The sequence below is a fragment of the Arachis hypogaea genome, chromosome 2 (assembly GCF_003086295.3).
Source record: "Arachis hypogaea cultivar Tifrunner chromosome 2, arahy.Tifrunner.gnm2.J5K5, whole genome shotgun sequence".
Classification (NCBI taxonomy): Eukaryota; Viridiplantae; Streptophyta; class Magnoliopsida; order Fabales; family Fabaceae; genus Arachis; species Arachis hypogaea.
In genome coordinates, this window is record NC_092037.1 from 38,116,827 (window position 1) to 38,131,408 (window position 14,582).

Sequence of the window (14,582 nt, forward strand, 5' to 3'; positions counted from 1 at the left end):
ATGAGAGCCACTGTCAAGCTATTGACATTAAAGAAGCGCTTGTTGGGAGGCAACCCAATTTTATTTATCTAATTTTTATTTTATTGTTATTTTATATTTTATTAGGTACATGATCATGAGGAGTCACGAAAAAATCATAAAAATTAAAAACAGAACCAAAAACAGAAGAAGAAAAAAATCACACCCTGGAGGAAGCACAGGCTGGCGTTCAACGCCAGTAAGATGCATCTGGCTGGCGTTCAACGCCAGAACAGAGCATCATTCTGGTGCTGAACGCCAGAAACAAGCAACATTCTGGCGCTGTACGCCAGGAATGTGCCTAGAGAAGAAAAGCTGGCGCTGAACGCCAGTAACAAGCATGAAACTGGCGTTCAACGCCAGAAACATGGTTTACATGGGCGTTGAACGCCCAGAATGTGCACCACACGGCGTTTAAACACCAGAATGGTGTGCAAAGGCATTTTACATGCCTATTTGGTGTAAGAATGGAATTCCTTGACACCTCAGGATCTGTGGACCCCACAGGATCCCCACCTACTATATTTCCACCTTAACTCCTAATCCTATTTTGTGATGAGTATTCCCCATGTCACACTTCCCAACATTCTTCACCAATCACCTCAATCCCTCTTCTCAATCACCCCCTTCACCACTCACATCCATCCACTCTTCCCCATAAACCCCACCTACCTTCAAAAATTCAAAACCATTTTCCCACCCATTCCCACCCTAAATGGCCGAACATACACTCCCCCTCTCCCTATATATACCCTTCCATTCTACTTCATTTTCACACAACACAACCCTCTCTTCTTCACCTTGGCCGAACCTACATATCTCCCTCTCTACCATATTCTCTTCTTCTTCTTCTACTCTTCTTTCTTCTATTGCTCGAGGACGAGCAATATTTTAAGTTTGGTGTGGTCAAAGCACAATCTTTTTTGTTTTCCACTACCATCAATGGCACCTAAGGCCGGAGAATCCTCTAGAAAAGGAAAAGGGAAGACAAAAGCTTCCACCTCCGAGTCATGGGAGATGGAAAGATTCATCTCCAAGAGCCATCAAGACCACTTCTATGATGTTGTGGCAAAGAAGAAGGTGATCCCTGAGGTCCCTTTCAAGTTCAAGAAAAATGAGTACCCGGAGATCCGACATGAAATCCGAAGAAGAGGTTTGGAAGTCCTAACCAACCCCATGCAACAAGTCGGAATCTTAATGGTTCAAGAGATCTATGCCAATGCATGGATCACTAGGAACCATGATCAAAGTATGAACCCGAATCCAAAGAATTATCTCACAATGGTTCGGGGGAAATACTTAGATTTTAGTCCAAAAAATATGAGGTTGGCATTCCACTTGCCCATGATGCAAGAAGATGAACGCCCCTACACTAGAAGGGTCAACTTTAATCAAAGGTTGGACCAAGTCCTAATGGACATATGTGTGGAAGGAGCTTAATGGAAGAGAGACTCCAAAAGCAAGCCAGTCCAACTAAGATGACTGAACCTCAAGCCTATGGCTAGAGGATAGTTGGAGTTCATTCAACGCTCCATCATTCCTACTAGCAACCGATCTGAAGTTACTGTGGATCGGGCCATCATGATTCATAGCATCATGATTGGAGAGGAAGTAGAAGTTCATGAGGTCATCTCCAATGAAATCTACAAAATAGCCGACAAGCCCTCCACCATGGCAAGGCTAGCTTTTCCTCACCTTATTGGCCATCTATGTTACTCAGCTGGAGTTATCATAGAAGGAGACATCTCCATTGAGGAGGATAAGCCCATCACCAAGAAGAGGATGGAGCAAGCAAGAGAGACCCTTCACGGTTCTCAAGAAATGCATGAGGAAGCCCATCATCAAGAAATCCCCGAGATGCCTCAAGGGATGCACTTTCCTCCCAACAACTATTGGGAACAACTCAATACCTCCTTAGAAGATTTGAGCCACAATGTTGAACAATTAAGGGTGGAACATCATGAGCATTCCATCATTCTCCATGAAATAAGAGAAGATCAAAGAGCAATGGGGGAGGAGCAACAAAGGCAAGGAAGGGACATAGAAGAGCTTAAGGACATTGTTGGTCCTTCAAGAAGAAGAGGCTACTAAAGGTGGATTCATTCCTTGTTCTTATTTCTTTCTGCTTTTCGGTTTTTATGTTGTATTTATCTATGTTTTGTGTCTCTACTTCATGATCATTAGTATGTAGTAGCAATGTCTTAAAGTTATGAATAATTCCATTAATCCTTCACCTTTCTTAAATGAAAAATGTTTTAATTCAAAAGAATAAGAAGTACATAAATTTTGAATTTATCCTTGAAGTTAATTTAATTATATTGATATGGTGACAATATTTTTTGTTTTCTGAATGAATGCTTAAACAGTGCATATTTTTGATCTTGTTGTTTATGAATGTTAAAACTGTTGGCTCTTGAAAGAATGATGAACAAAGAGAAATGTTATTGATGATCCGAAAAATCATAAAAATTGATTCTTGAAGCAAGAAAAAGTAGTGAAAAAATGGCAAAAAAAATAGAAAGAAAAAGAAAAAGCAAGCAGAAAAAGCCAATAGCCCTTAAAACCAAAAGGCAAGGGTAAAAAGGATCCAAGGATTTGAGCATCAATGGATAGGAGGGCCCAAGGAAATAAAATCCAGGCCTAAGCGGCTAAATCAAGCTGTCCCTAACCATGCGCTTGTGTCATGAAGGTCCAAGTGAAAAGCTTGAGACTGAGTGGTTAAAGTCGTGATCCAAAGCAAAAAGAGTGTGCTTAAGAGCTCTGGACACCTCTAACTGAGGACTCTAGCAAAGCTGAGTCACAATCTGAAAAGGTTCATCCAGTCATGTGTCTGTGGCATTTGTGTATCCGGTGGTAATACTGGAAAACAAAATGCTTAGGGCCACGGCCAAGACTCATAAAAGTAGCTGTGTTTAAGAATCAACATACTTAACTAGGAGAATCAATAACACTATCCGAAATTCTAAGTTCCTAGAGAAGCCAATCATTCTAAACTTCAAAGGAAAACGTGAGATGCCAAAACTGTTCAAAAGCAAAAAGCTACAAGTCCCGCTCATCTAATTATAATTAATATTCATTGATATTTTGAGATTTATAGTATATTCTCTTCTTTTTATCCTAATTGATTTTCAGTTGCTTGGGGACAAGCAACAATTTAAGTTTGGTGTTGTGATGAGCGGATAATTTATACGCTTTTTGGCATTGTTTTTAGGTAGTTTTTAGTAAGTTCAAGCTATTTTTAGGGATGTTTTCATTAGTTTTTATGTTAAATTCACATTTCTGGACTTTACTATGAGTTTGTGTGTTTTTCTGTGATTTCAGGTAATTTCTGGCTGAAATTGAGGGTCTTGAGCAAAACTCTGAAAAAGGCTGACAAAAGGACTGCTGATGTTGTTGGAATCTGACATCCCTGCACTCGAAATAGATTTTCTGGAGCTATAGAACTCCAAATGATGCACTCTTAACGGCGTTGGAAAGTATACATTCAGATCTTTCCAGCAATATATAATAGTCTATACTTTATTCGTAAATTGATGACGTAACTTGGCGTTGAACGCCAAGTACATGCTGCTGTCTGGAGTTAAACGCCAGAAAAATGTCATGATCCAGAGTTGAACGCCCAAAACACGTTATAACTTGGAGTTCAACTCCAAGAAAAGTCTCAGCTCGTGGATAGATCAAGCTCAGCCCAAACATACACCAAGTGGGCCCCGAAAGTGAATTTATGCATCAAATACTTACTCATGTAAACCCTAGTAGCTAGTCTAGTATAAATAGGATAATTTACTATTGTATTAGACATCTTTGGTCTCAGTTTTGTTTTATTCTTCATCTTAAGAGGCTATTGATCACATTCAGGGGGCTGGCCATTCGGCCATGCCTGAACCTTTCACTTATGTATTTTCAACAGTGGAGTTTCTGCACACCATAGATTAAGGGTGTGGAGCTCTGCTGTACCTCAAGTTTCAATACAATTACTATTACTTTCTATTCAATTCTCTTTTATTCTTATTCCAAGATATACGTTGCACTTCAACTTGATGAATGTGATGATCCGTGACACTCATCATCATTCTCACCTATGAACGCGCGTGATTGACAACCACTTCCGTTCTACCTTAGACCGAGCGCATATCTCTTAGATTCCCCAACAGAATCTTCGTGGTATAAGCTAGATAGATGGCGGCATTCATGAGGATCCGGAAAGTCTAAACCTTGTCTATGGTATTCCGAGTAGGATTCTGGGATTGAATGACTGTGACGAGCTTCAAACTCCTGAAGGCTGGGCGTGATGACAAATGCAAAAGAATCAAGGGATTCTATTCCAACCTGATTGAGAACCGACAGATGATTAGCCGTGCTGTGACAGAGCATAGGACCATTTTCACTGAGAGGATGGGATGTAGCCATTGACAACGGTGATGCCCTACATACAGCTTGCCATGGAAAGGAGTAAGAAGGATTGGATGAATGTAATAAGAAAGTAGAGATTCAAGAGGAGCACAGCATCTCCATACGCCTATCTGAAATTTCCACTATTGATTTACATAAGTATTTCTATCCCTTTTATTTTCTATTTATTATTAATTTTTGAACTTATCATAAACCAATTTAATCTGCCTAACTGAGATTTACAAGGTGACCATAGCTTGCTTCATACCAACAATCTCTGTGGGATCGACCCTTACTCACGTAAGGTATTACTTGGATGACCCAGTACACTTGCTGGTTAAGTTGAACGGAGTTATGATCACACCAGGGATTATTAAGATCCCAATTTATCACACCATGATCTCTTTGGGGTATTTTTGATTTCATACAAATACAAAGAGACCAACTTTGAGGATCACAATTTCGTCCACCAGTAGATTTCTCTCAACCTCCCATTTATGACTTGAGTGATGGAGAAGAGCTAGATGAAAATGATGAACAAAGGATTGAAAGTGAAGAAGTTTATGAAGAGGTGGAGGCAATTAAGGAAGAACACAAGGGAGTAAAGCTCGCTAGTACATTGGAGATACCTCTCCTCAAGCCACCACCATCCATTCTTTCATTCAAGTGGGTAAATTCCTTATACTCAAGCTTTATTATTCCCCTTGAATATGGTTAGCTTGAGATGGATGGTCAACTTAGACGTATTTATGGCTTTAAGAGCAAAAGGGAGATGGTTAGTGGTTGGAAATATCATTCTAAGCTCATGATGGTTGCATGTTCAAAGCTTCATAGCAAGAGTTGATGTAGAACTAGATTGCTAGGGTCTAGGAAGTTGTTTGGAAGGTTCTTTGAGAATTCTAGGATTATGCCACCCGGATGGACTAATAATGATCAACTTCAAGATGGGTGTCAAAATAAAGTGTGGGATCCCGGATTATAAAAAGAGGATCAACATTGGGAGCCCATGGTTTGTGAAGAACTCCATCAAAGCTTGAAGATATTGATCTTGAATGATGGAGCTTATTGGAAGTCCAAGCATTGGTGGAAGTTCTAAGATGAGTACAAGCACAAGCCACCTTGATGAGGAGCTCCCCATAAGTCCAACTTAAGGACAATAAACAAAAGTGATAGGTGGGAGACACCCCACCATGGTAAAATCTTTTCATTTTTCTTTTCTGTAAATATTGGTAGAATTAGTTTAATTTCATGTTTTGTTTAGTTTGTTGAGTATATTTAGTAGTATGATATGTTAAATAAGGTTTTAGGGTGTTTTGGTAGCTGTCTGGAGGTTTGGAATGCTTGGATTGGTGCAAAAACATAGAAAAATTTTTGAAAAACAGAGCACCATCCACAAGTATGCGTACGGTGCGCGTACGCATGCCCAAGTTTTTCGGCCATTCCGCGCGCAAGCGTACATGACGCGTCCGCGTGGATTGAGAAGTTTCGCCTTCCATACATTGACCCGAGAGTTGTGCCTGCGCCGCGCCAACGTTGTGCCTTTGGCACAACCCCACTCGCGCGCACGCGCACATGACACGTACGCGCCACTCTCAAAATAAACCATCCGCGCGCGCGCCATGCGTGCGTACGCGCGGATGTCCTTCCTTCACTATATTTCTTTTCTTCTCCTCTTTCCATTTCCTTCCTCCTCCTTTCTTCTTCCCTTCTTCTACACCTCATCCAACACTCCCAAACATCATCAATAACCATTTATTTTAGTTAACTAATTAGTTAGTTAGTTAGTTGATTAGTTAGTTTTAGTTTAGTTTTCATTTCATTTTTTCTTTTTCATTATAAGTGTTGGATTATTGACTTTGTTCATTATACATTGCTGCCCCTATTGCCTAAATGCTATTTTAGCATGAATATTTTTAGATAATTTTTGTTGGATTCTATAATTGAGGTTATATTTTGCTACTTGGTTTTGAGTTTTTTCATGCTTACCTTTTAAGAATACCAAGTGATGAGAATTGCCTTCGAGCTTGTAACGCTTCTTGAATTGCATGATTTGGCCACCATGTGATTTAAGTCTTATTCTGTGATTAGGCAACCTCTTGATGGATGATGTTGTGCATTTACCTTAATGCCTTGTGTTATGATTATATGCATCCATATATGTTTGACTTGAATGCCTTTACGCTTCTTTAATACTTGTTGTACCTTACAAGCTTACTCAAAGCATCTCAAGCACACTAGGATAAGTGAAGTGCATGCTTCTTTAGTGACATAGCTTTTATGCTAATGTGTGTTCTAAACTGCGCAATTTAGAATTCACACACTTATTTGTCATTAATGTCACACTAATTCACTCACTCATTCTAGTGATCTACCTCACTCCAACAATGTATGCTTCCTTGCTTTTACATCTTCTCATCTTATGGTGTCATATTTTTGTTTTTCATGAATGATGCATCGCAAGCAAAAATGGAAGCAAGACTAAAAACACACAGCACCGTTTGACCTACCAGCTGAAGGTAGCAATCAGGAGAGTCGCCGCACCCCTTGCTCATCTTTGACTGCACCGAGGACGGTGCAAACTTTTAAGTGTGGGGAAGTTGTCCAACCGGTCGGTAATTTTGGGTGACAAATTTCTAATTCCAACACTTTTACATTTCATTCTAGGATTTTAGGATTTTTACTTGCATTTTCTTATTTTTGCATATATATAAAAAATAAGCTTAGTCAAAATAATGACAAATTTCAAGATTTTTATCTATAGGGCACCAATTGATTTAAGTGAAAACTTTTCATAGAACTTGCTTGAATTATATGTTGTGGATCATGTTTTGAGCTAAGAACACAAGCTTGTGAGATTTGAGCCTAATGGTGTGGTTACATCTTATAACCATTTATTTTCCCTTCTTGTGTGCATTATTCTCTTTCTATGATTGTAATCCTTGATTTGTTTGATTCTTCATGTCCATTATTTTGTGTATTCATGCATTTATATGATTGAGGCCATCATTTCATTAGCTCACTTACCCAAATAGCCTTACCTTTTATCATCCATTGTTAGCCAATTTGAGCCTACGCTTAACCCACGTGTTCTTAATTTAGCACATTACAAGCCCTAAAGCGAAAAATAATAAATGTCCTTATTTGGATCTTTGATTAGCTTAGGCTAGTGTGTGTCAGTATCATTCAAGTGTGGGAACCTTGGGACATTGGGGGAGTAAAAGGGTAGTTTTGTATTTTTAGTAGAAATATTGGAAATTGGGTACATACTCATGTATTAATTAAAATGTATAGACCTTATGCATTGATGTTCTTGTATATAATTTGAAAGAAAAAATGAGAAAAAGAAAAGAAAAAAGAAAAACAATATGGAAAAAAAAGAAAAAAATAGAAAAAGAAAGAAACAAAGAAAAAGAAAGAAATAAAAAGGGGACAAAATGCCCCAAAGTAAAGTCCAATAAAGACCAATGCATAAGTGTTGCGAAATGAAAAGAAAATTCATGAGCATATAAAAAAGAGAAGAATGGGTAGTTAGGTTAGAACTTAATTGTATAGGATGTCCTAGGCTAGGTGGGAAGTTTAAGCTTATCAAAGATTCAAATTTTAAGCTCACTTGACCAAATATGCATCCTACCTTAACCCTAGCCCCATTACAACCAATGAAAAGACCTCAAGATATGTGTATGTATGCATGAAATGTATGTTAATTGTTAGAAGAAAAACAAATCTTAGAAAGCATGAAATAAAGGAGAATTGAAAGAATCAATCCTAAACACTTGAGCGAATAGAGCGCAAACACATCCGGTGAGGGTTTGATGCTCAATTACATGTTTCCATCTATAAGTATCACTTTTCATGCATGTTTGTAAAAATATTTAATAACTCAATCAATTGTGGATTAGACTTGCTAGTCCTAGGCCTTGTGCATATATGCTTCTTGGGAATTGATTTATTTTGACCAAGCAATTGCATTCATTTAGATTGTTGCATATAGGTAGATGGCATTTAGTTAGTTTCCATTGAATAAATGCCATACCCTTACTTCACTCTTGGTTTAAGCATGAGGACATGCTTGGTATAAGTGTGGGGAGGTTGATAAACCCCATTTGTAGGGTTTATCTTGTATTGATTTTTGGGGATTTTATCACCTTTTACCCACATTTATTCAATAAAATAGCATAGTTTTGTATATTCTCCTTTAATTGTGCTTAAGAGTGAAAACATGCTTTTTAGGTCTTAAAATAGCTAAATGTAATTTACCTTGATTCCATTAGATGCCTTGATATGTTTGTTAAGTGATTTCAGATTTAGGAGGCAAATATTGGATCAAGGGAATGAAGAAAAAGCATGTAAAGTTGGAGAACTCATGAAGAAATGATGGAACCAAAAAGCTGTCAATCCTAACCTCTTTGCACTTAATTAACCATAACTTGAGCTACAGAGGTCCAAATGATGCGGTTTTAGTTGGGTTGGAAAGCTGACATCTGGGGCTTCGAAATGATATAAGATTTGCCATAGTTGCATCACGTAAAGAAGCGCGCACGCGCACGGTACGCGGACGCACCGATGGTTGCACACAATTCACTTAATGCAACTTGTGGCCAGCGATTTTAGAAGCCTTGTGGGCCCAATCCAACTCATTTCTAATGCAATTTAAGCCAAGGATTGAAGAGGGATGATAAATCTAGTTACCATTAGATCTAAGTTTTAATTCATGCTTTCATCTACCTCTACCCTTCAATTCTTTGTTGTTTCATTCATCATTCTTCTATTCTTTTGTTGTAATTTCTTTTATGTTGTTCTCATACTTTGTTGTAGATCTACTTTTGTTCCTTCTACTTTCTTTTAATTCCATTTGAGGTAATTCATAGTAATTGTGTTTCTTTTGATTGTTGTTGTTAATTCCTTGCAATAATTGTTGTTAGATCCTATTCTTGTTGTCAATTTGCTTTGCTTTTCTTTTGTACCTTCCAAGTGCTTGATGAAATGTTTGGCTGGATTTTAGTATAGATTTTGTTCCTCTTGGCCTTGGTTGAGTAATTAGTGACTCTTGAGTTATCTAATTCCTTTGTTGATTGATAATTAGAAGTTACTAATTAATTTGAATGCCTCTAAAGCTAGTCTATCCTTTAGGAGTTGATTAGGACTTGAGGAATCAAATTGATTCATCCACTTGACCTTCCTCCATGGTTAGAGGTTAACAAAGTGGGAGCAATGGACAATCTGTTATCACAATTGAGGAGGATAACTAGGATAGGACTCCTAGTTCTCATATCTTGCCAAGAGCTTTATTAGTTGCTAGTTTATTTTCTTTGCCATTTATATTTCTTGTCTAAAATCTCAAAAAAACTCCAAAATAACTCACAACCAATAACAAGACACTTTATTGTAATTCCTAGGGAGAACGACCTGAGGTTCTAATACTTCGGTTTATAAATTTAGGGGTTTGTTACTTGTGACAAACAATCTTTTGTATGAAAGGATTATTGCTTAGTTTAGAAACTATACATTACAATGAGATTTCATTGGTAAAATTCTAAACCATCAAAAATCTAATCATCAGCTGGCCATTCGGCCATGCCTGGACCTTCATCACTTATGTATTTTCAACGGTGGAGTTTCTACATACCATAGATTAAGGTGTGGAGCTCTGCTATTCCTCGAGTATTAATGCAAAGTACTATTGTTGTTCTATTCAATTCAAGGTTATTCTTATTCTAAGATGTTCACTCACACTTCAACATGATGAATGTGATGATCCGTGACTGATGAGCGGATAATTTATACGCTTTTTGGCATTGTTTTTAGATAGTTTTTAGTATAATCTAGCTATTTTTAGGGATGTTTTCATTAGTTTTTATGCTAAATTCACATTTCTAGACTTTACTATGAGTTTGTGTATTTTTCTGTGATTTCAGGTAATTTCTGGCTGAAATTGAGGGACCTGAGCAAAACTCTGATAAAAGGCTGACAAAGGACTGCTGATGCTGTTGGATTCTGACCTCCCTGCACTCAAAATGGATTTTCTGGAGCTATAGAACTTCAAATGGCGCACTCTCAACGGCGATGGAAAGTAGACATCCAGAGATTTCCAGCAATATATAATAGTCCATACTTTATTCGAGATTAGATGACGTAAACTGGCACTCAACGCCAGTTCCATGCTGCATTCTGGAGTCAAACGCCAGAAACACGTCACAAACCAGAGTTGAACGCCAAAAACACGTTACAACTTGGTGTTCAACTCCAAAAGAAGCCTCTACACGTGTGAAGCTCAAGCTCAGCCCAAGCACACACCAAGTGGGTCCCGGAAGTAGATTTCTGCATCAATTACTTACTTTTGTAAACCCTAGTAGCTAGTCTAGTATAAATAGAACATTTTACTATTGTATTCAGTGTCTTTGACCATTCGATCTTTTGACCATAGGTCCTTTTCCCTTATTTTCGAATCACATCATATTTTGGGGGGGCTGGCCATTCGGCCATGCCTGCACCACTATCACTTATGTATTTTCAACGGTGGAGTTTCTACACACCATAGATTAAGGGTGTGGAGCTCTGCTATACCTCGAGTTTTAATGCAATTACTACTATCTTTTACTCAAATTCAATCTTATTTCTGTTCTAAGATACTACTCATACATCAATCTGATGGATGTGATGATCCGTGACACTCATCATCATCTGTCCCTATGAACGCGTGCCTGACAACCACTTTCGTTCTACAAGCAAAAGCTAGAGTATGTATCTCTTGGATTCCTGATGCACGACACATGGTTACCCTTGCCTGACAACCGAGCCTTCCATTCCGTGAGATCAGAGTCTTCGTGGTATAAGCTAGAATTGATGGCGGCATTCATGAGAATCCGAAAAGTCTAAACCTTGTCTGTGGTATTCCGAGTATGATTCAGGGATTGAATGGCTGTGACGAGCTTCAAACTCGCGATTATTGGGCATAGTGACAGACGCAAAAGGATCAATGGATCTTATTCTGACATGATCGAGAACCGACAGATGATTAGTCGTGCTATGACAAGAGCATTTGGACCTTTTTCACTAAGAGGATGGGATGTAGCCACTGACAACGGTGATGCCCTACATACAGCTTGCCATGGAAGAGAATAAGAAGGATTGGATGAAAACAGTAGAAAAGCAAAGATTCAAAAGGAACACAGCATCTCCATACACTTATCTGAAATTCCCGCCAATGATTTACATGAGTAAGTTTATCCTTATTTCGGTTTATTTATTATTATTATTCGAAAATCAATTATAACCATTATACTCTGCCTGACTAAGATTTACAAGATGACCATAGCTTGCTTCATACCAACAATCTCCGTGGGATCGACCCTTACTCATGTAAGGTATTACTTGGACGACCCAGTGCACTTGCTGGTTAGTTGTGCAGAGTTGTGACTAAGTGTGATTCACGTTTGAGAGCGCTACCAAGTTTTTGGTGCCATTGTTGATGATCACAATTTCGTGCACCAAGTTTTTGGCACCGTTGCCGGGGATTGTTCGAGTTTGGACAACTGACGGTTCATCTTGTTGCTCAGATTAGGTAATTTTCTTTTTGTTTTATTTTTGAAAAAAAAATATTTCTCATCTGTTTTCAAAAATTATTTTAAATTTTTAAGAATGAATTCTAGTGTTTCATGAAGCATGTTGAAGCCTGGCTGGCTGTAAAGTCATATCCAAATTCTTTTGAATTGAGGCTTCCAACCATCAGCATAGAGGCAAGTTAATTGAAATATCAGCTGTTGTATGACTGATTTATATCCTAACGCTGGCTGGCTATTAAGCCATGTCCAACCCTTGGATTGGAGCTTTAGGCTAACATTGAAAGATTCCTGGAATTCTTCTTAAAAATTTTGAATTTCTTATTTTCTTTTTCCTATATGTTTTTTCGAAAAATATAAAATAAAATCTAAAAAAATAATAAAATCATAAAAATCAAAAATATTTTTGTGTTTCTTGTTTGAGTCTTGTGTCATGTTTTAAGTTTGGTGTCAATTGCATATTCATATTGTTCTTGCATTTTTTCAAAAAATTCATACATTCATAGTGTTCCTCATGATCTTCAAGTTGTTCTTGGTAAGTCTACTTGTTTGATCTTGATAATTTCTTGTTTTGTGTTCTTTGTTGTTTTTCGTATGCATTTTTGCATTCATAGTGTCTAAGCATTGCAAATTTCTAAGTTTGGTGTCTTGCATGTTTTCTTTACATCAAAAATTTTTTAAAAATATGTTCTTGATGTTCATCATGATCTTCAAAGTGTTCTTGATGTTCATCTTGACATTCATAGTGTTCTTGCATGCATCATGTGTTTTGATTCATAATTTTCATGTTGTGAGTCATTTTTTATGTTTTTCTCTCTCATAATTAAAAATTCAAATATCAAAAAAAATATCTTTTCCTTTTTTCTCTCAAAATTTCAAAAATTTGGGTTGACTTAGTCAAAAAATTTTAAAATTAGTTGTTTCTTGTAAGTCAAGTCAAATTTTCAAATTTTAAAAATCTTATCTTTTCAAAACTTTTTCAAAAATTAAATCTTTTTCATTTTTCTTATTAATTTACGAAAATCCTTTAAAATATTTTTCAAAAATCTTTTTCTTAGTTTTATCTTTATTTTCAAAAATTATGCTAATAATTAATATGATTGATTCAAAAATTTGAAGTTTGTTACTTTCTTGTTAAGAAAGGTTCAATCTTTAAATTCTAAAATCATATCTTTTAGTTTCTTGTTAGTCAAGTAATTAATTTTAATTTTCAAAATTAAATATTTTCCAACCATATCTTTTTAATCATATCTTTTTCATATCTTTTTCAAAATTTTATCTTTTTCAAAAATTTGATTTTAAAATATCTTTTCTAACTTCTTATCTTCTTATCTTTTCAAAATTAATTTTCAAATCTTTTTCAACTAACTATTTGACTTTTTGTTTATTTCTTATCTTTTTCAAAACCACCTAACAACTTTTCTTTCTCTAATTTTCGAAAATACCTCCCTCTTTTTCAAAAATTCTTTTTAATTAATTAATTGTTTTAAATTTTAATTTTAATTCTATTTCTTATCTTAATTTTCAAAAATCATTAACTCCTTTTTAAAATTATTTTCAAAAACTTGTGTCTCTCATCTTATTTATTTATTCATTTACTAACACTTCTCTTCATCTCAAATCTATGCCCCTATCCTCACCCTTGTGTTTGGATTCCCCTTTCTTTATTCCCTTTCTTCTTCTACTAACAATAAGGAACCTCTTTACTGTGACATAGAGGATTCCTCTTCCTTTTCTGTTCTCTTCTTTCTCATATGAGCAGGAATAAGGAAAAAGGCATTCTTGTTGAAGCTGATCCAGAACCTGAAAGGACTCTGAAGAGGAAACTAAGAGAAGCTAAATTACAACAATCCAGAGACAACCTTGCTGAAATTTTCGAACAAGAAAAGGAGATGGCAGCCGAACCCAACAAAAATAATGCAAGAAGGATGCTTGGTGATTATACTGCACCTACGTCCACGTTTGATGGAAGAAGCATCTCAATTCCTGCCATTGGAGCAAAAAATTTTGAGCTGAAACCTCAATTAGTTGCTCTAATACAACATAACTGCAAGTTTCATGGACTTCCATCAGAAGATCCCTACCAGTTCTTAACTGAGTTCTTGCAGATCTGTGATACTGTTAAGACTAATGGAGTAGATCCTGAAGTCTACAGGCTCATGCTTTTCCTTTTTGCTGTAAGAGACAGAGCTAGAGAATGTTTGGACTCTCAACCTAAAGATAGCTTGGACTCCTGGGATGAGCTGGTCACGGCCTTCTTGGCTAAGTTCTTTCCTCCTCAAAAGCTGAGCAAGATTAAAGTGGATGTTCAGACCTTCAAACAAAAAGATGGTGAGACCCTCTATGAAGCTTGGGAAAGATACAAGCAGATGACCAAAAGATGTCCTTCTGACATGTTTTCAGAATGGACCATGATAGATATATTCTATTATGGTCTATCTGAGTTCTCTAAGATGTCACTGAACCATTCTGTAGGTGGATCCATTCACCTAAAGAAAACGCCTGCAGAGGCTCAAGAACTTATTGACATGGTTGCAAATAACCAGTGCATGTACACTTCTGAGAGGAATTCTGTGAATAATGGGACGCCTCAAAGGAAGGGAGTTCTTGAAA

General features: G+C 36.9%; 1 non-coding gene across 1 annotated transcript; it reads right to left on the reverse strand.

Annotated features, from left to right (window-relative positions):
• Window positions 1-14,260: 14,260 nt before the first annotated feature.
• On the reverse strand, window positions 14,261-14,367 carry LOC112762671 (small nucleolar RNA R71). Its single transcript, XR_003182744.1, has one exon. It is a non-coding gene; the product is annotated as a small nucleolar RNA R71 (small nucleolar RNA).
• Window positions 14,368-14,582: the final 215 nt, after the last annotated feature.